Source organism: Notothenia rossii (genome assembly GCF_949606895.1).
Source record: "Notothenia rossii genome assembly, chromosome: 10".
NCBI lineage: Eukaryota > Metazoa > Chordata > Actinopteri > Perciformes > Nototheniidae > Notothenia > Notothenia rossii.
In genome coordinates, this window is record NC_136908.1 from 28,923,513 (window position 1) to 28,946,890 (window position 23,378).

A 23,378-nucleotide genomic window follows, 5' to 3' on the forward strand; every position below is an offset into this window, starting at 1 on the left:
AACCAATCTGTCATTTTCGTCCATCTCAGAAAATCAAAACTGTCAACATTTTAACAAGTGATCTATTTTTCGTAAGGCTACACAATAATTAAAAAAGAAAGAATTCAACGACAAATACAAAAGACAGGGAGACTTTTTCTGGAGGCGTTTTTATGTTTCAACACATTTAATCAAAATGCAACAAATTGGATTTCTCGAGAACATAATGGAATCTTATAGGCTATTTTTTTAATTTCTTGTCAGAAAAGACAGAAAAGCATCGCCCTTTTATTTGTATTAATGAAACTCAAATTAAAAGTTGAAAAATGACAAAATAACCCAGTGTCTTCTGAAAACCCATTCCACATTCCCCTCCTCTTCAATGCCACCAGAATAATCCATCAGATTTCCTGGTGGGTGATCATATAAAGATCCGATATAGCCTGATGGAGGCTGTCAGTCCTGCTGCTGACGGCCTTCTGTGTTGTAGCTTATTATTTCTCAAGATGAATGTGTTGATGATTAAATGGTGTGAAAACATTACACATTCTGTATTTAAACAGCCACACTCTCTGCCTCCGTTCAGTGCCAGGAGGAGGAGGAGGACTTACAGTCGATTCATTAATGCTATTTATTTCACTAATGTCATCTGGGGGAATCGGTGTTGGAATGGCGAGAGGTCGGCGGATCTGGAAGCAGACCGCGGGGCCGGGGGTTGGGTTCCTTCCTCTGGTGAGGGGAGAGGTGTTTGGTTGGAGCCCGGCTCTTCCACTAATCTGCATCTTATTTGAATTTCCTGCTTGCATAATTCTTTGGTTAATGGAGAACTGCTCGGCTCTGCCACAGCTGTTTCGCCTTTCCTGCCTGGCTCACACAGCGAGAGGAGGGAGAGAAAAAATGTTGGAAAGGGAAAAAATCTGCAAGTCATGTGATGCAAAAATACAGTACAAACAACGTGTGATCCCTGGAGGACGGAGGAGGAGGAATGTGCAATATATACCCAATGTGCAACACTGAGAAACTAAAACGTTGACTTTAATAAAATGTATTACATCAACGGATTTCACATAACTTTATTAGGTTAGTTAAAAGCAATAACATCAAGTTTGAATACAAAAACATTAGGTTCAATTTAACATTAAGGCTTTTAATTAACCCAATACAGTTGTGTATTCGTGAAATGTAAATGTGATATCTGTTGACATATACAATAAGTCAACTTTACTGTTTTTCCAGTGTATAAACCCAATGTGCAATATATATAGATATATATATATATTTATAATTATATTTGTACACTTCTAATACTATCACCTGGGTTGCTATCACACTACTTTACATGCTACGCATTTAAAAAAAAAATGCTGTTACTGGTACTGGATTTTTTCAATTGTAAGCTGTGTAACTTTAAGCTGCTACTTAAAAAGTATTTATCTATTTACCTAATATATCATATTTCAATGACTTGCATATAGACTCTTAATGCACTATTTCACTTTTTTAAACTATTTCTCTTCTTGTATTTACTATTTACTATTTACTTGCACTATATTTTTCTGTTTATCTGTGTTTTGTGTTGCACTGTTGGAGAAGCCTGTGACACATTACATTACATTACATGTCACTTGTGAGACGCTTTTATCCAAAGCGACTTACATACAGTACCTTCAGTACTCTGGACAATCCCCACAGGAGCAATATGGGGTGAAGTGTCTCAGGGACACAACAACATGCTGACTGCAGTGGGATTCCAACAGTGGGACTCCAACAGTGGGACTCAAACTTGCTATCCCCTGATTCAAAGTTCAGCGCGCTAAGTTCAGCGCACTATCCCACTGAGCCACAGCCTCCACACAAGATTGACATCGACATAACTACACTGTAGCTATGTTCAATTGACAAATAAAGAACCTTGAACCTTCTGTTTTTATTTTTCATATTTTATGCATTCCTCTTAATTAATATTTGTGGCTCTTTATTTTTGCCATGTTAATTTGAAGGAATAATCCCGATTCTGAGTCAAACACCCACCCACTGCTTGCTTAACCCCCCTCCCTATTCGCATGCACGCCACACCCCTCTCTCCAGAGCCACACTGAGCATGTGCAGTGACAAAGAGGAGCGTCCCCCCCTCTTCCTCCCCCCAGCTCTGCCATGCTGGTCCTGTGATTGGTTGGTAACAGAACACATTGCACCAGACGGACTTCAACCAGCCGCATTAGAGTGTTTACGCATTCACAGCCCTATTAGAGGCTGTTTGTTCGCTCATTAGCAAACCGAGGTGGAGTTTGAACCCCGCCTCAGCCGCTTTAATCAATGAAAGAACAGTAAATATGTGGGAATTTGGCGGGGGGGGGGGGGGGGGTGGCGTTAAAACCATGATACATTTTGACCACTGAGGGTCTCCCTCACACACAGAGCTGTGGTACACTCTTTCCTGATTATTAAATCTGGTTATTAAAGACTTCTTAAATTACCAACGTGTCAAGTACGGTACTTCACTCCTTTAGGACTTGTGTAATCAACATTTCAATGGTCACTATTTTACAATGCTTTATAGACAAAATTGTAAAAATGATTGAGAAGGAAAATAAATTATGAGATTTTATTCTTAAAAAATGAAAATCAAATAAATGATGAAAGTGATTTCCAATGCTTTAAAACTCAACAAAAACCTTTCAGCATTGCAATACAAATTACATCTGTAAAGATACACCAATACAAATTAGAATGGAAATCAAAAGCTCCAAAGTAAAATAAAAAGGAAAGATAATAACGGTCCAAAGAGGAGACGTGGTTTAAAAAAAGGATATTCTCATGTAAATAATAAGTTGTTTATGCTTAACTGAAAAGTGACGCCATTGAAGTTCATTTGGGGGGGCGGGCGTTGAAACCCAGACCTATCATGTCGACCCCTGAGAGGTTCCCTCATACTGTAGTACACATTGTCCCGGGTATAGAATCCTGTTATTACAGACTTCTTAAATGAACAAAGTGTAAGGCCTGAATAAGTATTATAATGTGAGCTTTGGATGAAGTCAGATCAAGGTTGGTGATGCAGTCTGCATCTTCTGCTGAAACTCAGGAGTGGGGCCCTCTGTAAAGAGTGAGTTCCTTCTGTTATTTATCTTATTTGGTTATATATGGAAGTTTTAACATGATTTAAGGAGGCAATTAAATAGTCAATAGGTTTTGATTGTATTTTAAACCTTTTATTAACAACACTTCCTTTTTTTATTTAATTTTTTATTTGTCAATTAAGAGCAACAATTTGATAATCCAACATGTTGTCACGTATTGGTTTTATGTCATTTAAAATCTAATATCTAGGGATGCGCAGATCGCCGATCCGATCAAGTGGGCGTCGCCTAAATGGAAGATTTAAACATCACTTTAAATCTTCCATTTAAAGTGATGTTTAAAACTCAGTTAATGGGCTCATTCACTGGAGCTTCCACAAACAACAACCAATCGACTTAATTATTACATTCAAATGAAGTACATTATTCAAGTTTACATTCACTTTGGAGAATAACACGGGAGAGATGAGCGGAAGCCTCTCTCTCTCCCTCTCTCCCTCTCCTGACAGCCCTTCAGTATCCGTCTCATGCAGCTCACCGATCCAGTATGAGTGACCCGACAGTGAAGAATAAATATATTTATAACTAGTTTATCTTGTTCCAGAGGTAGATAAAATAGCTAAGTGTGTTAGATCTAACTCTTGTGTGTTTTGCTCCGCTCACCGGTCCGGCGGGATTTCTGCTTCACACACGTTGCATACCACTATTTTACTGTCTTTTTCGGACACTTTAAAATACTGCCAGACTGATGAAGCCATTTTGGCAAGCTTGTTTTACCGCACACAGAGAAAAGTGTCATGTATTTTACGTCATGTGATCGGCTCTCGCAATCGGCATGTTTAAAGAGCACCGATCAATCGGTAGAGAGCGAGTATCGGCTGATCTCTGACCGATCGATCGGTGCATCCCTAGTAATATCTCTGGGTTTTGAATGCTGACTCTGTAATTGCTGATTTTAGTTATATGATTGACTAAATAATTAAAACCTTAATAATAATTTTTAAAAAAAATGAATAGAAAATATGAATTAATAAAAAAATGAACCCAGAATTTAAGAAATATCTTCCCATTTTCTTTTCCAGAATGTGTTTCCATTAATTTCATAAAAATTAGATTGCAGTGAACTGAACATCCTCTCTGCTTTTGTTATCAAGTAATACAACATTCTGCAATAAATCCTGATGTAGAATTAAAGAGGTAAATGGTCTAAAAGACTAAAGTCCCTGTGTCCTCTCCCAGACAGACAGACAGACAGGCAGACAGACAGACAGACGGACGGACAGACAGACAGAGAGACAGACTGAGAGACAGACAGACAGACTAAAGTTGATCTTAATAGAGTGCCATTCTAAAGGTGGAAAAAGAATTCTCTAGATCGAGAATTGCCATCCTAAAACCCGGAAGTAAGTTGGTATAAGTATCTTATCGATAGATTTATGATTCTGAAATTATAAAAGTAGGGTAGACATGTGGATATTATCCGGCTGAACAAAACGTGATCCGTCTCTTAAATGTGTGTCAACCATGACCTTATTTCGAGCTATTTTCCAAAATCCTATGGAGAAATTGCATTGTTTTTTGTCGAAGGAACCGGAAGGAGTTTACTTCCGGGTTTTAGGACGTGTCACTGTGACAATCTATGGTTGTGGAAGAAAACTTGAATCATCTTGTTTTGGAGCAAAATTGTTAACAAATATAGGGGAAACTGTTGTATTCCAGAGTATGTGTATCTATAGCAACACCATGCATTATTGATGCTCTACAGAACTTTATTGCTGAGCCTTTTAAAGTGAAAGTGTTTCAAAAAATGCATTTGAAGCTGCTTTCATGGACATTATAAAATAAAATACTGAATATGAATTCACACCAATACATTTGTGTGTCTAAGAGTAAATGTGTGTGTGTGAGATTATTAAAGAGCAAAGTTATACACACTTTTTCATAGCGGTAATACAATGAAAACGTATTGGTTGCTTTTACCCTCCCTTTCTTTATTTTGATCCGTGTGTGTGTATGACACATTTCAGTCACAGCTGTTGTATCTGTTTTTATTACTTCCTCAGCAGGTGGGGGGGTGGGACTTTTTATTCATCTGGCCTCTCTTTGTCCCACCTGTTATTAGCTCGGTGGAGCAGCGGTCATCCTGACATATTGAGTCCTCGGCAACACCAGATCTGTGGCATCCTGCATCAATAACTGAGGAATATTCCTCCGTCCAGACCACTAATGAAATCTGTGGCAGCTTTATATTCAGCGGGGAGGGTCTAAATTCAGGAAGTGCAGATTCAAATCTGTGGAATCTCTAAATGTCACATTGTGTTTCAGAATGCCATTCGATTTCAGCCCGAGCTTGTTTGAAATGCTTCCAAAAGTCATAGATGTGTCCCACTATGTCACATAATACATTGGATTAATCCTGTATCAAATGTTCTTACTTCTCAAATAAAGACTAAAAGTACATTTTTTGATTTTGCACTATTGGCTTTAGACGTTTTAATTGACCCACATTTAGGATTTTTGTAATCGTAATTGTGATAGACACTTTTTGGAGAATGATTGGTTAAATACAAATAAAAACTATGACATTTTAGTCTTAAAGGTTATAACAAAAATAAATGACTTTATGCACACATTTCAAAGAGTTCAAAGTGATTTCCATGTTTGAAACGGTAACAAAACAATTTCATTCTTGCAATAAAATTGAATTATATGATTACACCAATACAAATTTAAATGAAAACTCAAAAGGAACATAAACATTAAAAAGCAATAACAAAAAAAAAGAGAAGTAGCAAAACATAATCGTTCTCTTGTTTAAATAAAAAGCTTTCATAGTTGTGTCAGCATTGACGTCAAATTTGAAAAGTTAGTTTCGTCATTTGTTTTATTTTGTAATTTTACTATAGACATCTTTAGTTAAGGATTGAGGATTTTTCTGATGCTTGGACTTGTAATATTTGGCGTAACTATCAGATTACTGTACGGGTAGGTGGCATTATATTGTTATATCGGGGAATATATAGTTATAAGCTTAATCTTTATATGATAAAATAACTTTGTTTTAAAATGTTAAAGTGGATATGGAATTGTTTTCAGCACCAATAAACGCAAACATCCGTCTTCAGCATGATGATGCTTTAATAGCAGCTCTTAAAAAAATGTGTACAAAATGCCTTGTTCCTTACAAATATTCTTAGCATTCGTAGTTGGCAAATTCTTTGAATACTGAGCAGCAGATTGTTACTCCTTAGCTTCAATCCAAACAGGAAGAACTTAAACATTTATTTTTAACAAAGCGGGCATGTCGACGTATCACTTCCAATGAACACACCCTGGATAAAACCACGTTTTTATCTGCATCGGAAGCATTGACTCAGGGGGAAATGGTCGTCTACCAATCAAAAGGGTCAGTGGTATGATCCCACCCCCCTGCAGTCAATATGTCCAAATGGCCTCGGGCAAGATACTTTACCCCAAACTGCTCCATGTCTACGGTATTTAAGACATGGTGTATTAAAGTCAGCTAAATGACATGCTATGTAATAATCAGTGTATTTTTGTGGAGCATCGTTCTCTCTCAGATTTCCCTCTGACATTCAGAGCTTGTTGGATCTCTGTTGTTGTGTGGAAATCCCCACAGTTCCAGTAAAGCGTCAACATTATAACAACAAGCTGATTTTCTCTCTTCCTTAAAATCAGATTACAGGCTCACTGGACTTTGTGTCAATTGAAAATAGAATAATTAGATTTAGTGATAAACATGTTCTGATGACAATGTGTAGAAGAAAGGAAATTAAGTGCTAATAAGTGCTAATCCTCTACAGCTGTTGACCATGTCAGGTGGTTTCATATTACATATCTAAATGTGATCTATTTCATTTAAACAGCCACATCCCAAAAGACTGGTTTATTTCAGATACAATACAGTGTTGAAAAACCCCAGTGATTGTTTGGCAGACTGTTGGCTGGCTGCCTATGAACACGATCTTTGTCCATGAGCTCTTTTCGGCTAATGGCGGCTAACGTCGGCTGATTGCCAAAGTTTAGTTTTTCTTTAGCATTTACTTTTTTTTGTTTCTTTTTGGTAAAGAATGGGCTGAACAACAGTCAAACTAAGCTTTTAACACAATAAACAGGCTTGGGGAGTAATGGATTACATTTTACGGTATTATGTAATCATGATATCCGTACATAAAATAAATATGTAATCAGATTACTGGTACATTTCTTAAAATTGGGGATTGCTAGCAGGATTGCAACATTATATTTTAATATAATAAAGAACGATATTTTATCAAGCACATGCTGACACGTCTCAAGACGTTCTCTCCAGTGAGCGCAGTAGCCTATTTTCTAGTTCATCATCATCATTTTGGTTTCATTTTGACTACTTTCACTCGTATTTAAATGTCTTCCTTTTAAAAAAAAAAATGCACTTTGACGTTTGACACCTGATTTTTTACATGGTTCTGTTGTCTTAGATAATGCACAGAAATATTGTATTTGTATGTATTGGTATTGCATTTGATATTGAGGCAAATAAAAAAGAACAGAAAGTGATCAGGTTAAATTTGTACAGTAGCTAGTAATTGTAACGTTATATCTTTTTAAAATAACCCTCCCAACCCTGACAATAAATGACCCCTTTTCACATAAAATCAGAAACAAAATGGTCACACAAAGACTAAGATCTACATTGTATGGCCTTTTGTCTACATCAGCCCTGCAGCAGCATGTCTGCTGACTGTCACTGTAAACAAGAGTCCCCTCCTAAATGACCTGATTGATGAAATTAAGCTTTGGACAGAAACAGACACGCGGACACACACTGCCTCTTAAGAAAACCAACAAAGCTAATTCATTAGGGGACGACCAGCTCATTTGTATGCTTTGTAGGCACTAATTAAGATATGCTAAATATCCAGATGAGCGCCACAGTATAATAAAAAAATTTCGTTGGCACAGTGGTGAGGACAGGAAATGGATGGGGACACGTCCTCTATCGCCGTGGAATTAATCTGAGGCTGCGTCAGAGAGTGCACAACGTACTGGGATTGGTCTCAGTGACTTTGGCACTTTAAAACAGCATGTGTCAGAACAGCTGGACCTCATGTATGCACGTGTGATGCAAAAGAGTGCAAGACCTGCAGCACACACTGCAGCACATGCAGACATGAGAGGACATGTTGGTGTCTCATGAAGACTTACTTACAGTAGGGTCTCTTTGGGACAGAGCACTAACACATATATTTTCATGCTTGTTTGTTTTTTATGGTTAAAAAAACAGAATTTTCAATCATGCTTCTTTGGTTATCCTAATTGAGAAAAAGATAAAGCAGTTACAAAGGAAAGGGTTCACAATGAGGTGTGAAGATTATTCAGCGTTACTGGGACCGTGTTAATATAAAACAAACTGCTTTTATTGTAATTGGGCAACACAAATTAAATTCCATTCACTTCCACTGAGTCAGGGGGAAGAGACACATTTCCTTTTAAATTCATTCTCTTTTCAGAATTTGTTCATCAATCACATGTCCAAAAACAAAACCAAATCAGTTACAATCCAAGCAAAAATAACAAAAAATTGCAAAACGACAACAAAAGCGAATGTTGTGTACTTTATACATTCATTAGAGTTTGATCACTTTGATGGGCCTATGCTTTTTAAGATAATAATAATATCAAATGTATATAGCGCCTTTCATAAACCCAAGGACGCTTACTTGCATAACATAGTGACATCACTATGTCACACTCAGGCTTCTATTGGCCAGCGCTCCAACACATTGTACGGGAAATCTCTAAGCAGCTAACCAATCAGAGCAGACTGGGCTCTGGTTTCAGACAGAAAGAGCTTTTTGAACATAAGAGCATGGAGACATGCCACAGTAGAGTTGCTAAATATAAATATCAAAAAATGTAAATGAGCATTACGGACCATTTCAGTTAAAGATGGGACACTTGTTCCCAAAAACAGTACTGATAAACTTCCTGGCACAAAGCAAAATGAAATACAACAAATAAAGATTGATATCCAAAAGAAATTTATAATCTGCGTAAACACTTAAATAGAACTAATAGTGATACGCTGTTTTTTGTAAACGAGATCTACGATTTACATTAAAATCATCATTCTCCAACTAAAACACTATGACCTTTTACCTTTTAATAAAGTTGAATATCGACTTCTACATTCAAGTAAATCAAATAAATCAGACAGAGCTACAGATTTACAATTGTATCTGTTTCATTGAATGCATCGTCACACTGCAGCAGAGTAATGTACAGTACAATCAAATTCTAACACTGCTGGCTTCTGATCTGCAGAGTACTACACACACACACACACACACACACACACACACACACACACACACACACACACACACACACACACACACACACACACACACACACACACACACACACATACACACACATACACACACATACACACACATACACACACACACACACACACACACACACACACACACACACACACACACACACTGGAGAGTATCAGGTTGTGATGGCTGGGGGATGAGGTCAGTCCTGAGGGGGATCCAGACTCCCTGGAAAAGACCTGCTGTTGTTCCTCTCTCTGTCTCCCTGTCTCTCCCTCTGATGATCTCATCCACTCAAGTCACACACACACACACACACACACACACACACACACACACACACACACACACACACACACACACACACACACACACACACACACACACACACACACACACACACACACACACACACACACACACACACACACACACACACACACACAAACACGCAGGCACACACACACGCACGCACACACACGCACACACTATACACCACATCCCGGGGAAAGCTCTGCCGGTGGTTCCCTGTTAAAGGAGCTTCATGATTTGTAGACGTTGATCACCAAACATGAATGAGCTTTAACTTAAAATAAACTTTGAAGCACGACAGTTTGAAATCCAAGGATCTTCTTTAAAATGACTTTACATATGTTTATGTGATTGGATTTATAAAAATGGTTGTGAGCTCTGCAGACTCAAACCAAAGGAAGGACTAAATCCTAGAGGAATTTATTTACAGAGGCCCTTGATAGGGACTTTAGACAGATTTTCTTTTTCTCAATAATTGCATTTTAGGATATAATAAGGTTACAGGGCATATATCACAAGATGAAATACAGATAAACTCAAATAAATAACAATTCACAAATAAGAAAAAGAGAAAAGAAGAGAAAAAAAGGGAAATAAAGGGAATTAAAAGCGTTATTTAATTATCATCTTCATCATCATCATCAGCTTATAAGTACATCTATTGCTAAATCTAACTGGAGGGTCATTAGCAATGATTTGTGTTCTATACATTTCCCATTTACCACATCTATCGTCAAAAATGTAAACTTAATTTCCAAGTTTTCTTGAGATCTGATATTTTGAGTTTTTTTCCGTAATCATCTTATAATTTCTTTTTAAATATTGATACTTTTATTATAAGCAAAATAATTGTTGAAAACAAAATACAAAATGACAAAAGGATATAAAATGCAAACTTCGTGCGAAAAAAAATTACATTCAGTTGAGATAAGTGTTCATTCAAAATGTATTAGATAGATTCAACTGCAAAACAAAAAGGAAATACAGTAAATGTGCAGAAATAAAAAAACTAAAAAGGGATTAAAATATCATACAGACACATTTAAATATTTTCAATTTAAATCTTGATATCCTGACAATAAATATAATTGAATTCATGTTTATAATACCTTTTATATTTAAGTATAACATGGCCTGTTTCTATAAAATATAGGGATTTCCCAATGGTGATGGAAACATGTACTTATTTATTCTTTAGTAAGCTGCCTATAAGCTTAATAACTGGGCATTACTGTACACCAAGGCTTTAAATCATTGACTGAATAAAAAAACCGACATTGTGACTTCTAAAAACCAGGAAATGCAGGTATGACAAATACTAGTGAGGGCGAAATGTCTGCTGTTGAAACGTCTGTTAATGAATATTAGAGTAGTTTTTAAGAGCTGTTAAGAAAACTGATATCAATCAAGTTCTCATTCAGGAGACAAATTAATTTTTGAGGAGACTGTGAATCATTATTGGCTTCACTTTAACACAATTGCAGGTGGAACCAATTTTCCCAGAACATTAATAATCTAGGGGCAATTAAGGCTCTTTTATTTTTTTTATTAAAAATAATAATATCGAGTGAGTCAATTAGCTTCAACACTACTCTTTTATCCAAACATTTGTGGACAGAGGGAGGACTTTGGAAATTAAATTGTCAAAATTGACAAAACATTTTTTATTTATTTTTAATTTTTGTGGTCTAATGGATGGGCTGATGATCGGAAGGTTGCGAGTTCAAATCCCGCCTGGAATGTGTCCTTGAGTAAGGCACTTAGCCCTCAGTTACTCCAGGGAGAATGTCCCTGTAATTGGTCATTGTAAGTCGCTTTGGAATAAGGCGTCTGCTAAATGCCTCAATTGTACATTATATTTTTGGGAGAATAAACCCCACTGATCCTTAACTCCGGTGTGTTTCACTCATTAACAACGCAACACAGAGCAACAAGAACGTTGTCTACAGTAGCCATGAACTCGCATGTATTTTCTTATTTGAGGGGGGGTGGATGTGGGCCACCCGAATAGGTTAAGGGTAGGTGGGGGGTGCGGTGCCCCCACAAATAGAATCAAATTCTGTGTCAAACACTGCACTGCATCTTAAAGGAGACAATGCGTTAAGATAAAGGTGAATAATGAATGGAAGGCAATTAAAAGTAATATATGATTTAAAAAAAGACACACACCTAAGCAAAGACAACCTGTTGTTCATTGGCTGCGTATAATTGACAGACAGACATTCTGACACACACACACACAGACGCACGCACGCACGCACGCACGCACGCACGCACGCACGCACGCACGCACGCACACACACAAACACACACACACACACACACACACACACACACACACACACACACACACACACACAGACACACACGGTGTCTGTAATATATCAATGAGCGGCTTTCAGGACTGTCTCTGCTCCTCCAGCTGCTCCTCATGTTGTTCTGCTTACAGTCAACAAGTGTGAACAAAGGAGACTTTCTCCACGTCACACACTACCGTCCTGACTGTCTAAAGCCCCGGGCACACGAGGACGATAACGGTCGTATCTGCTACAGTTCACTATCAGATAGACGGTTCGGCCACACGAGGCCGACATGGAAACGCAGAAAACGATCACGATAACGGGTCCCAAGGTGGGTAGATCGAGAACGGAACGCTCTGGGGGGGCAAACGGCTCTGTGTTTACGCCTATACGATCATTTACTGATAACGTTGAACCAATAGCCCTGCCTCTCCCCACCTCTCCTGCTCAGAGATCAGCTGCTGGGCTGTCAGAAGAGGGGGAAGAAAAGAGAGGCTCCGTTTATTATTCTTATCTTATTATATAGAGTCGTTATTCATTTGTTTTAAAGCTCAATAAATAACAAAGAAGACCTTTGACCGGCTCTTTTCAAATTTTGTCCGGAAGATTTCGACTTTAACGGACATGTTGACTTGCGAAAAAAAACAAAACTGAAACTCTGCCGCACGGTCCCCTCGTTCCTTGGAAGAGGCGGAGAGGTGGGTGTTTGTCATCTGCTGGTGGACTAACCGGAGAGATATACAGCAGGAGCAAACGCTTGCCTCGAGGAGGGAGAAAAAGAGCCAGAGCGTCCACAGCGGAGAATAAACAGAAGGGCAACCATGGCAACCATGCACGGGAAGTCTTCTTCGCTGCTTTTGTGGCAGGACTACAGCGCCACTTACAGGCCTGGCATATCTACAGCGTCTCCAGCGTTTTCGAGCGGTCTCGTGTGAACGGACACGTTTCTGGTGCCTATTGCGTGTGGGCGGAAGACTTTTTTGATAAAGTTTGCAGTCCGTTTGCGTTATCGTCCTCGTGTGGCTCCAGCCTTAGTCTCTCTCTCTCTCTCTCACTCTCTCTCTCTCTCTCTCTCTCTCTCTGTCGCTTCATCCCCTTTCTCAATTTTGGCACATGTTGCCACGGTAACTACAGCCTCCATTTTTTTGGTGAAGTTGTAGTGGTGCAGTTTTTAAGGCCCATATTAGTCTCCTCAACGCATACTCTATCAGACAATCAAACACACACATCACCACCCTCTGTTCACACACACACACACACACACACACACACACACACACACACACACACACACACACACACACACACACACACACACACACACTCACTCCTTCATTGTCATCCCTCTCTGCTTACAGAATCCACAGGCGATTACCCAGAGTGCCGCTGGCCTGAGGATCGCCAGGAGAGAGGCAGAGAACGTGCAGTGATTGGACGAGGAGGTGTAGCCTCCGAAGGAGCCTCCCCCCCAGTGATACCCCTTCCCTCGCACAGTGAGTAGCAGATTTCTTTCTTTGGGAGCCAGGCTTAATTTCACCCTGTTTGTCTGGGAGGGGTCATTCCAATGTTTCCCCTTTCACACCAACGCGGTTCCAGGGCCGGTTCGGAGCTAGAGCCTGAAAAGCACCGGTTTTCCTGTTCACACCGCAGCGGAGCCGCCTCTAAGCTCCGAAAACCGGTGCTTTTCAAGCACCAACAAATTGTCGGTCTAGAAGCAAGTACCGCATACGTCACGCTTACGTCGGAGGCGGGGGCTGGGGCAGGGGCGGGATCAACCTGAGCAATAACAGTTTATGGCGAGTACGGCAAATTAAAGTTGTAACAAGCAGGAGGGCTGACAAAAGTGACCAGAACGCAACCACACACTTATTAAAAAAAACACTCTTTATAAAGTCAGGCAACACTAACCAGGCTTAGTGTGATTCTGTTTATTTGTTCCTTCCTTTGACCATCCGTTTGCTGTTATTGATCATGGTGGAGAGCAGGCAGACATTTTGTTTTGTATTATAGCAGCTATCGGATGGAATCAATACATGGGCTGCACAGGTTGTCATGACTCATGTCCGACTATGTCCGGCTTATGCCACAATAGGATAGCAACAAGTACTCAAGATAGTCAGTTTAGCTTCGGTTGCTATGCTAACATCAACCATTTTATACCAGAGAAACTTTCATAACAGCGTTGTGATGCCAAACAGCGGGTAGCACTGCAGCGGTCGGTAAATGCCCCTGAAACACATCAATAAACAAAGAACCACGGCACTCTGGAGAAAAGTACAATGGTTGAGAAGTAGTTACTTAATTTAATCTGACTTTGTATGATTAAAAGCAACACGATCATCGACCCGACGCCGTTGAAAATCAGCGACGAAAACGGTGACGTCATGACGCAGCAGCGGCAGCACCAGTCGGGCTCTGGGCGGTGTGAACAATGCGGGGGCCGAAAAGAAAGACCGGTTCCGAACCAGAAAAGCTCTAGCACGGTGCTAGAACGGGAACCGCGTTGCTGTGAAAGGGGCATAACTCAAACCTTTTTTTTAAGTTTCAATAACCTTGGCATTGTGCTCATGCCTTTTGTATTACTGTGAAAAATTATTAGAAAACCGTCAACAAAACTATAATTTTTATTAAAAACAGCGTTGATCTAATGATCTTTTGAAAAATGGTTTGGTATAAAGGCCTCATTAAACTTACATTCACATTTTTGCAAACTATAAACCCTTTTACAAATAAGGTAAACCTGTCAACAATATATTTTTAAATAATAATTGAAAAATCATTCTTGGCAATTTTGTAGATGACTTTCAAACCTTCAAAATGAACTGATACAATACCCATTGGTTTTGATATGTTTATAAGGCTGTTTTGAAGCCTTGTTCTATTCTAAGTATTTATCTTGAAACTGAGGCCTAATATGTTTCAACCTCTCGTGGAAAATATTTGATTTCAAAAATATTTTGCTGTTTGACTGCAAAAAAAACTTCTCAGTTGTTTACAAGTTTAACCTTTTATTTAAAAAAGCAACATTGCAGGTTTTATCTTGGCTGATGTACTTGTATGATCTCAGAGGGAAGGCATTACGTTAGCCGGTAGTTTGCTAGTGTTAGCTTCACAGGATAATGACACTAAATGCTGCCAAGTGTTGGACTGGTGCTGGTCTGCGTAGCTCTATCTGTGGGGAGAAAAACACTTTAAGTCTGGACCAAACACTCATGAATCATCCTGCCTCCACCATCGGAAAAGGACGTGTGTAAAAGCTCCTACATTAAGAGCTGAGCGGTGACGTTTCTCACAGGGAAGTTGTTTAAATGCCATTTTGGGATTCAACATTTGCAGCCAGATTGTATAGTGTTGGTTAAAAGAGCCTTTATTTTGTAGTAACAAACAGTAACTCCTCTGTTAGTACATGACGTTGCCGGTGAGGGTGTGTGGTTGCAGCAGTTGAAGCTCTTCTTTTTTGTTGCAACACTCCTGTATTATATGTATCCAGATTAACTGATGAATTATGCTATCCTTAAACAGAGCCAGAGTGTTGTCTTCCAATTAAAGATTGATAGTTATCTCTGAAATGAAGACCATCTGAAGGTTTTTGGAAATCATTATCCAAACTTTTCAGAGGCCGTCTGTTTGCAGATCCTCAAGTCAAGACTCAGAACAGACCTGGGTGAGGTAAGACTGAAGCCAAATATCCAAATGTAACCAGCAAAATGTCTAAGAGACAAGAGTGAACATTAAGTGTTTTTGGTCATAAGTAGGACTTTTAATAAGACTTTATTGCAATGTGTGCAATATCAAAATCAAAGTTTGCCCAATATTTGGTAAAGGCAAATAGGTGAAAAATATCTTAAAGGTAGGGTAGGTAAGAATGGAGAAACCAGCTCGAGTGTGCTAGAATTTGAAAGTACGCAGCCGAAATAAATCTGACCCTTCCTTCAGACCAGTGTTAATTTCGTCCACGAAAACTATGATAAAAAATGTTCTTCAATTACCTTTTTTACATGACTAAGACGAGACGATGACGAGCTAAAAATAGATTCTTGATAACGAAAACTATGACGAAATGTATATTTAGTTTTCGTTGACGAGACAAGACGGGACTAAGGTGTTAATGGTGGACTATCAGACATTCAAAATGCAGCACATTTTCCCCCAAGTGTCCATCTTGTCTGTCAAAATGCATCTTACGTTTCTAACTTGCAATATCATTATTTCAACTCTCTTCACTCCAGAAGAGCGATCTCCCTGTGTCTCTTGGTGTGCGGGGCCTAACAGACATGCTGCAGCGGACACAGTGATCTGCCAGGGACGGAGCGTTCAGAGAGTATAGAGACACTCTACAAGGCTCGATGTGGAAAAAGCTTGTTTGCCATTAGTGTGATGGTGTAAGCGCGTTGACACGAGTAGAGTAGTCTGTCCAAACAGCTGGCCAAAAGGCGTCATATTCAATTGGAGAAATGCACAATTTTCGACTTCCTTAACTCGTAGCTCTCTTGGGCCAATCGCGAGTAACGTTATCACATCAGGTGTGCAGAGGTGGGAGAAGTACTCAGATCTTGTAGTTAAGTAAAAAAAATACCATAGTGTAGGAATATTCTGTTACAGTAAAAGTCCTGCATTCAAAATGTTACTCAAGTAAAAGTATACAATTAGCGACAGTAAAAGTAGTCATTGTGAAGATTGGTCCATTCCAGAATAATATATATGATATATTTTATAATAATTGATCATTAAAGTGTTCTCAAAGCTGGTAAAGGTGCAGCTAGTTTGAATGAATTTGTATACTGCAGGGTAGCTTGTGAATTCACTCCAGGTGGAAATAAAGTCTGATTTAACACTTGATTATATTTCACATCATTAATCCAGATCTGTAAAGTAACTAAAGGTATTAAATAAATGTAGTGGAGTAAAAGTACATAATTTACCTCTGAACTGTAGTGGAGTAGAAGTACTAAGTAGCTAAACATTTAAATGTAAAGTACAAGTACCTCAACATTTTACTCAAGTACAGTACAATATAATAACATAATTATACATATTTTATTTATTTATTTCACATTTAAATACAGCAATGTTAATTCGGTTAACAATTTGTTTAGTTTTACCCTTTAAAAAATAACAAAAAGTACCTACAAGAATACCGTTAAAGTACCGGATCGCTAAGCAGTATCAATAAGACTAGTAATACCGTAGAAAACCTTAACGATACCCATCACTATATATTACACAAGTAAAGTGTTAAGAGAATGAAATGTTGCTTTACGAATTTCAACACTTGATGCTGTCACATTGATTCCAATTTCAGATACCTGTATTTGCCTAACTGAATTAGTTTAAAGAGAGAAAACATTTTTACTAAAAGTAGACTAAAGTTTAATTTTTCATCGACTAAAAGTAGACTAAAACGTTTTGAGTTTTCGTCGACTAAAACTAGACTAAAACTACGAAGGATAGGAATGACTAAAATGTGTCTAAAAATAATAACCATTTTCGTCTAAAGACTAAGGCTAAATCAAAAACAGCTGCCAAAATTAGCTTCAGACTTCCTTACAGAGCCCCTCCTCCAACACACGAACGCGCACATGACCAATGGGGGCACGAGATTTTAGAGTTTTTACAGTACTACGGCTTCCACAGATGAATTTTTTTTATGTATTTATTGTCAAAGTATTTAATGTATTCATTGCTATCAGGATGTTAAGAGCATTCCATTGAATATAACAACAAGTGTTTCTGAAGTGAATCAGGATGTCCGCGGGGTCTTAAAAAGTATTAAAAGTTGATAAAGAAATTTAGCGAAAATTAAGGCTATTAAAAAATATTTAACGGCATTTTCCAAGGTATTAAGAAGTTCCACAGCAACGACAACATGAAACACCCTTTAATTTACTGTAACGACATGTCGGGAAACCCCCTCAAGGCGGCGTCATGCATAGCGGGCCGTAAAATGCTGCTTCTTATTTTAAGTTTCGTTGCCTTGCTCCGTCTGGGGGGGGCGCCACTGATGGTGATGAAAGCTGGTTCGAGGGGCCCCCACAGATTCTAGAATCGCCACTGTCAATGGGGATCAAAGCTGTCCGGTCCCACATGCTATGTAATAGCCAGAAAGCCGCAGCGTTTAAGTCCTGACTCTCCCGATGTCCAATCCATGCCTCCCCTGACTGCACGTCGCTGACACACACCGCTGCAGTGCAGACTCTCTGCACGGAAGAGCCGCAGATGAGCAGCAGAGTCCGGGCGATGCTGCTCCTCCTCCAAGGAAGAGACACATGTTCACTAAGCCAAACTATATCCGGTCACAGTGATCTGCTATTTTAAAGTAAAGTCAACATATATCGACCCTAAATATAGTCTATATTAAGAGCGAGAAAAGTCTTAACATATATATCGTTTTTTGTAAACATATGATAAATGTTCGAGGGCTTAGCCCCGGACAGCCCTGGACCAATTTAACCTCTGAGTATTTGTGAGGGAGCTCCTATATGGCATTAAGTTCATGTGGAGAGGAGGCTTCAGTAGTCTGTCTGTTTTATCTCTTGGGAACGATGCCTAAATCAAATACTACTTTCTAATGGTTTATTTTTCTAATAAACCTTGCATTGGGTTGGTCACACAATTAATTCTCTTGTGCTTTGTTTTATCTGAATTAGGATAAGGAGTTATAATAAATTGTTTAGTTGTGCTATCTTACAATCAATACTGTATAGTAAATGTGAGGTAAAGTGTGTAGCCAATGTAACCGGTTAGAACTCGAAGTGGCGATGAGGTCTTAAAATGTATGGAAAGGGTCTTAAAAAAGGTCTTAACCCTTCTCTTGCATCATACCCCTCTTCCAATACTATTTTCGGTCAAAATTGACCGGTGTGTTTTGCACAGTGATATCTCTAGAACCCCTTATCCAATTTTGATGGTTGACATCTCATTTGAACAGTCAAAGCAAGTAGAATCACGGGGTGACCAAAAGAATGACACCAGGAGTGAATTTCATGTTATAATTCTGCAGTAAGTTCAAAGATAGTGCTTACTGTACATTACTGTATATTATTAAAATGCTTGCCATGTAGGCTGTGTTTACTGGAGATGGAAATGCTTTAGTTGGTGTTGTAGCTGAGATTATCCCTGTTCCAATGATGTATGGGATGTATTGATTTGATACAAGGAAGTCAGTGTTTCAGCATTCACTGCATTCACCGTGATGAATATAAAATAAGACACTGATACTGTTTTCCCAATGAACATTTAGAGAAGATGTAAGAAAAGGCAAGGCAAGTTTTATATATAGCACCTTTCAGTAAGCGACAATTCAAAGTGCTATACAAAAAAAAAATACATTTAAGAATAAATAGAGTAAAAACACATTATATAATGGCATTTTACAACAGGCATTTAAAAGGCAAAGATAATAAGATAAACACAACAGTTATATAATACATGAATACAAAGCAAACTGCAGTGTGAATATGAGCAGTTCAATTAAAAGCAGTTCAATTAAAAGCAGCGGCAAAAATATATGTTTTCAGTCTCGATTTGAAAATAGTAAGAGTTTATCCGGACGTGCATGATTCGGGCAGTTTGTTCCAGATTGTGGGGGCATAATAGCTAAACGCCGCTTCTCCATGTATTGTTCTTACTCTCGGAACCGAGAGCAGACCCGTTCCAGAAGACCTGAGACACCTTGATGGTTCATAATTATGCAGGAGATCATTGATATACTTTGGTCCAAAATCATTTAGTGATTTAAAAACTAGCAATAGAACTTTCAAATTAATTATTTGGCCGACTGGAAGCCAGTGTAAAAATTTCAGAACAGGACTGATGTGATCGACTCTTTTAATGTTAGTGAGGACTCGAGCAGCAGCGTTCTGATGGATTTTTTTGTCAGCCCTGTGAATACCCTGCAGTGGTCGAGTCTACTGAAGATGAAAGCATGGACAAGCTTATCTAAGTCCTGTTGTGACATTAGTTTTTTAATCCTAGATATGTTCTTCAGGTGATAGTATGCAGATGTAATAACTGTTGAAATGTGACTGTTAAAATTCAGGTCTGAGTCCACCACTACACATAGAGTTCTAGCTTTATTAGTTGTTTTGTAGTCTGCCAACTGAAGCTCTGCGATTACTTTTAATCGGTCCTTCTTTGCTCCAAAAACAATGATCTCAGTTTTTTGTTTGTTCAATTGGAGAAAGTTCTGAGTCATCCAGTCATTGATGTGCTCAATGCACTTGCTCAGTGTTCTAATCTGAGAATAGTCTCCTGGTGTAATTTTTAAATAAATCTGGGTGTCGTCTGCATAGATATGATAGCTTAGATCGTTGTTTTTAATAATTTGAGCCAGTGGTAGCATATAGATATTAAAAAGCAAAGGTCCTAAGATGGAGCCTTGAGAAACCCCGCATGACATATTTGTCAAGGTTGATGTGTAGTTGCCTATCGAGACAACGTTTTTTCTAGCAATATGTTGTGGTGAACAGTATCAAACGTAGCGCTGAGATCTAATAGTACTAACACTGATATTCTGCCACTGTCTGTGGTTAAATGGATGTCATTCAAGACCTTAACAAGAGCAGTCTCAGTGCTGTGGTTTGGTCGAAAGCCCGACTGAAACACATCAAAACCGTCATTTAACTTGTTAAGCACTGAGCCTGTTTTTCATCTCTCAGGCTCGAAAATGACATTTCCAGAACAAATGACCATCACTACACTTCTAAAAGGGGAAAATTAATAATCTTTTTTCTCAAAGGAATGATAAACCTGTGAGTTGGATGTAGAAGAGTCAGAATCAATATAGATGTTTTTTATTTTAAAGAAAATGTATATTGAACATAGTAAAAAACTGTAAATTATAGTGTCCGTCCAAAAATTCTTTTTTACTTGTAGTGTAGACTAAAAGCTTCAGGAATCCAAATTATAATATATAATAAGTACCCTGTATCAAGATTGATGCAAAACAAGTGACATTTGACCTTTTTAGAGAGGTTTAGCAAAAAAAACTCCACCTCTGAGGTGATTTAGGTGGAAATGGCCGTTTTTACCGTTTCTCTGGAACCCATTGGTCAATTTTGGTGATTGAAACCTCTTTTTGACCATTAGAGCCAATAAAATTGAAGGTGAATTTCCACATACACACACGCCTTACCATTGAGAAATGAGAGCTACGCGCACACAGTTTTGCATGAGACCGAACCTATCTCTCGCTCTGACATCTGGAAACGGAAAAGCAGGTTTATTGCTTATGGATTATCAGAAATCATTTCAAATTCACACAGACACATTGGATTAACCTATGGATTAACTTCAGCAGCGTTTTTATCGTTTTAATGCCATTGAAGACCACTTTTGACCAGACAATGACAAAGGTGAGCCATTTTGCCGTTTTTAGCTACCTAGCGCTAAATGTTTTGATGTCTGTTCTTGTTAATATCTTCGCGAGTTCGACGATAAGTAATAAGGGTGTTATGAGTGAGTTTCTGTGCAGTAATGCGTTAGCACTTTTTCGCTCGTGGCAAATGCATAGGCTTAACTCTAGCTTTGTGGGTTTAAAAAAAAAAAAAAAAGATCAGTTAGCTGAGTTTCTTCCCGTTACATGGATATAAAAACATTCATAGTTTATTGAATATTAAGATGGCCTTAGACGCTGTTTCCTGCAGATGACACGTTTTGAAAAATCCTGTCGGAATAATATCGAGGCTACAGGAGGAAGATTTCAGATGTTGAATAATGTCTTCTAGGTCTTTAGCATTTATCAGACGGAATTGTGTCATGATGTTTGAATTGACTTTAGGCGAACACAGGGGCAGTCAAGTCCCTCAGAGGAACTGACTAATTGTCTAATTTGCATGATTTTGTCAGTGGAGAAGGAGGCAAATTCATTGCAGGCCCTGGTGGATAGAAATTCTGAGGCTACTGACACTGAGGGGTTTATTAGTCTGTCAACGGTAGCAAACAAAGCACGTGAGTTGTTTTTATTTTTGGTAATGACGTCAGAGAAGAAAGACTTTCGTGCCTTTTTATTTCCTGATTATAGACGCAGAGTCTCTCTTTATATATTTCCAAGTGAACTTGGAGATTTGTTTTTCTCCACCTGCGTTCAGCTTTTCTGCACTCAGTTTTAGCTGTTCTCACGGTCATGGCTTTTCTCATTGGAGATATTTTCTTGCTACTTATTTTAATGGGAGCAATGGTATCCATGACATTTGTTATTTTTGAATTAAAATGATCAACTAGCTCATTTACTGAGAACTTAGCATGGGCAATTGAGGGAGGACAAATCTGAGCAAACATTTCCTGTGCATTTTCAGTTAAGTGACGTTAAGTGACTTCCTATTCCAATCCCAAAAAACTATTTTCCATCTTCTCCATCCTCTTCGACCCCCCCAAAGCCCCTTCCCCCTCCTCCCTTCTGTCAAGCGACTTTGTTAACCACTTTGAAAAAAAGGTTGATGATATTCGCTCTTCTTTTTCTGACTCACATTTACTCACCGCTGGGTCACCAGACCCTCTCTTCATCCACACACTGACCTCCTTTTAACCTCTCTCTCTCCAAGTGAGGTTCTTACCCTCATTACCTCTGCAATCATCATCAGATCCTCCTTCGCACTCTCCAAGAACTTGGAGTTTCAGGCTCTGCACTTTCCTGACATCTCTCAGTGGATGTGTGCTCACCACCTCAAGCTCAACCTTGACGAGACTGAACTGCTTTTCCTTCCGGGAAAAGATGTTCCCACTCTTGACCTAACAATCAACTTCGGCACCTCTTTTGTTTCCCCGACTCAGACTGCAAGGAATTTAGGTTTGACCCTAGATAACAAACTGTCCTTCACTGCAAACATCGCTGCAACAACCCGCTGCTGCAGATACAGTCTTTACAACATCAGGAGAATACGTCCCCAGCTGACCTAGAAAGCGACGCAGGTTCTGGTCCAGACTCTTGTCATCTCACGCCTAGACTACTGCAACTCCCTCCTGGCTGTTCTACCTGCATGTGCCATCTGACCTCTGCAGCTCATCCAGAATGCAGCTGCTCGTCTGGTCTTCAACCTTCCTACATTTTCCCACACCACGCTGCTCCTCTGCTCCCTTCACTGGCTTCCAGTAACTGCTAGAATCCACTTCAAGACACTGGTACTTGCGTACCATGCTGCGAATGGATCTGGCCCTTCCTACATCCAGGACATGGTTAAACTGTACACCCCAGCACGTCCACTTCGCTCTGCATCAGCCAAACAGCTCGCTGCACCCGCACTGCGAGGGGGACCCAAGTTCCCACCAGCAAAAACACCTGGGTTTGCTATCCTGGCTCCAAAATGGTGGAATGAGCTCCCCATTGAAATCAGGACAGCAGAAAGCTTACACATCTTCCGGCG

At 39.1% G+C, this 23,378-nt stretch overlaps 1 protein-coding gene across 3 annotated transcripts in view; it reads left to right on the top strand.

Annotated features, from left to right (window-relative positions):
• The window catches only part of LOC307021948 (zinc fingers and homeoboxes protein 2-like), a 207,550-nt gene that overhangs the window by 37,330 nt on the left and 146,842 nt on the right, over window positions 1–23,378 (top strand). For all 3 annotated transcript variants that reach the window (XM_079654492.1, XM_079654491.1, XM_079654493.1), the window contains exon 2: window positions 13,377–13,511. The gene's annotated coding sequence lies outside the window, so the exon portion shown is untranslated. The remainder of the gene's footprint in view (window positions 1–13,376; window positions 13,512–23,378) is intronic.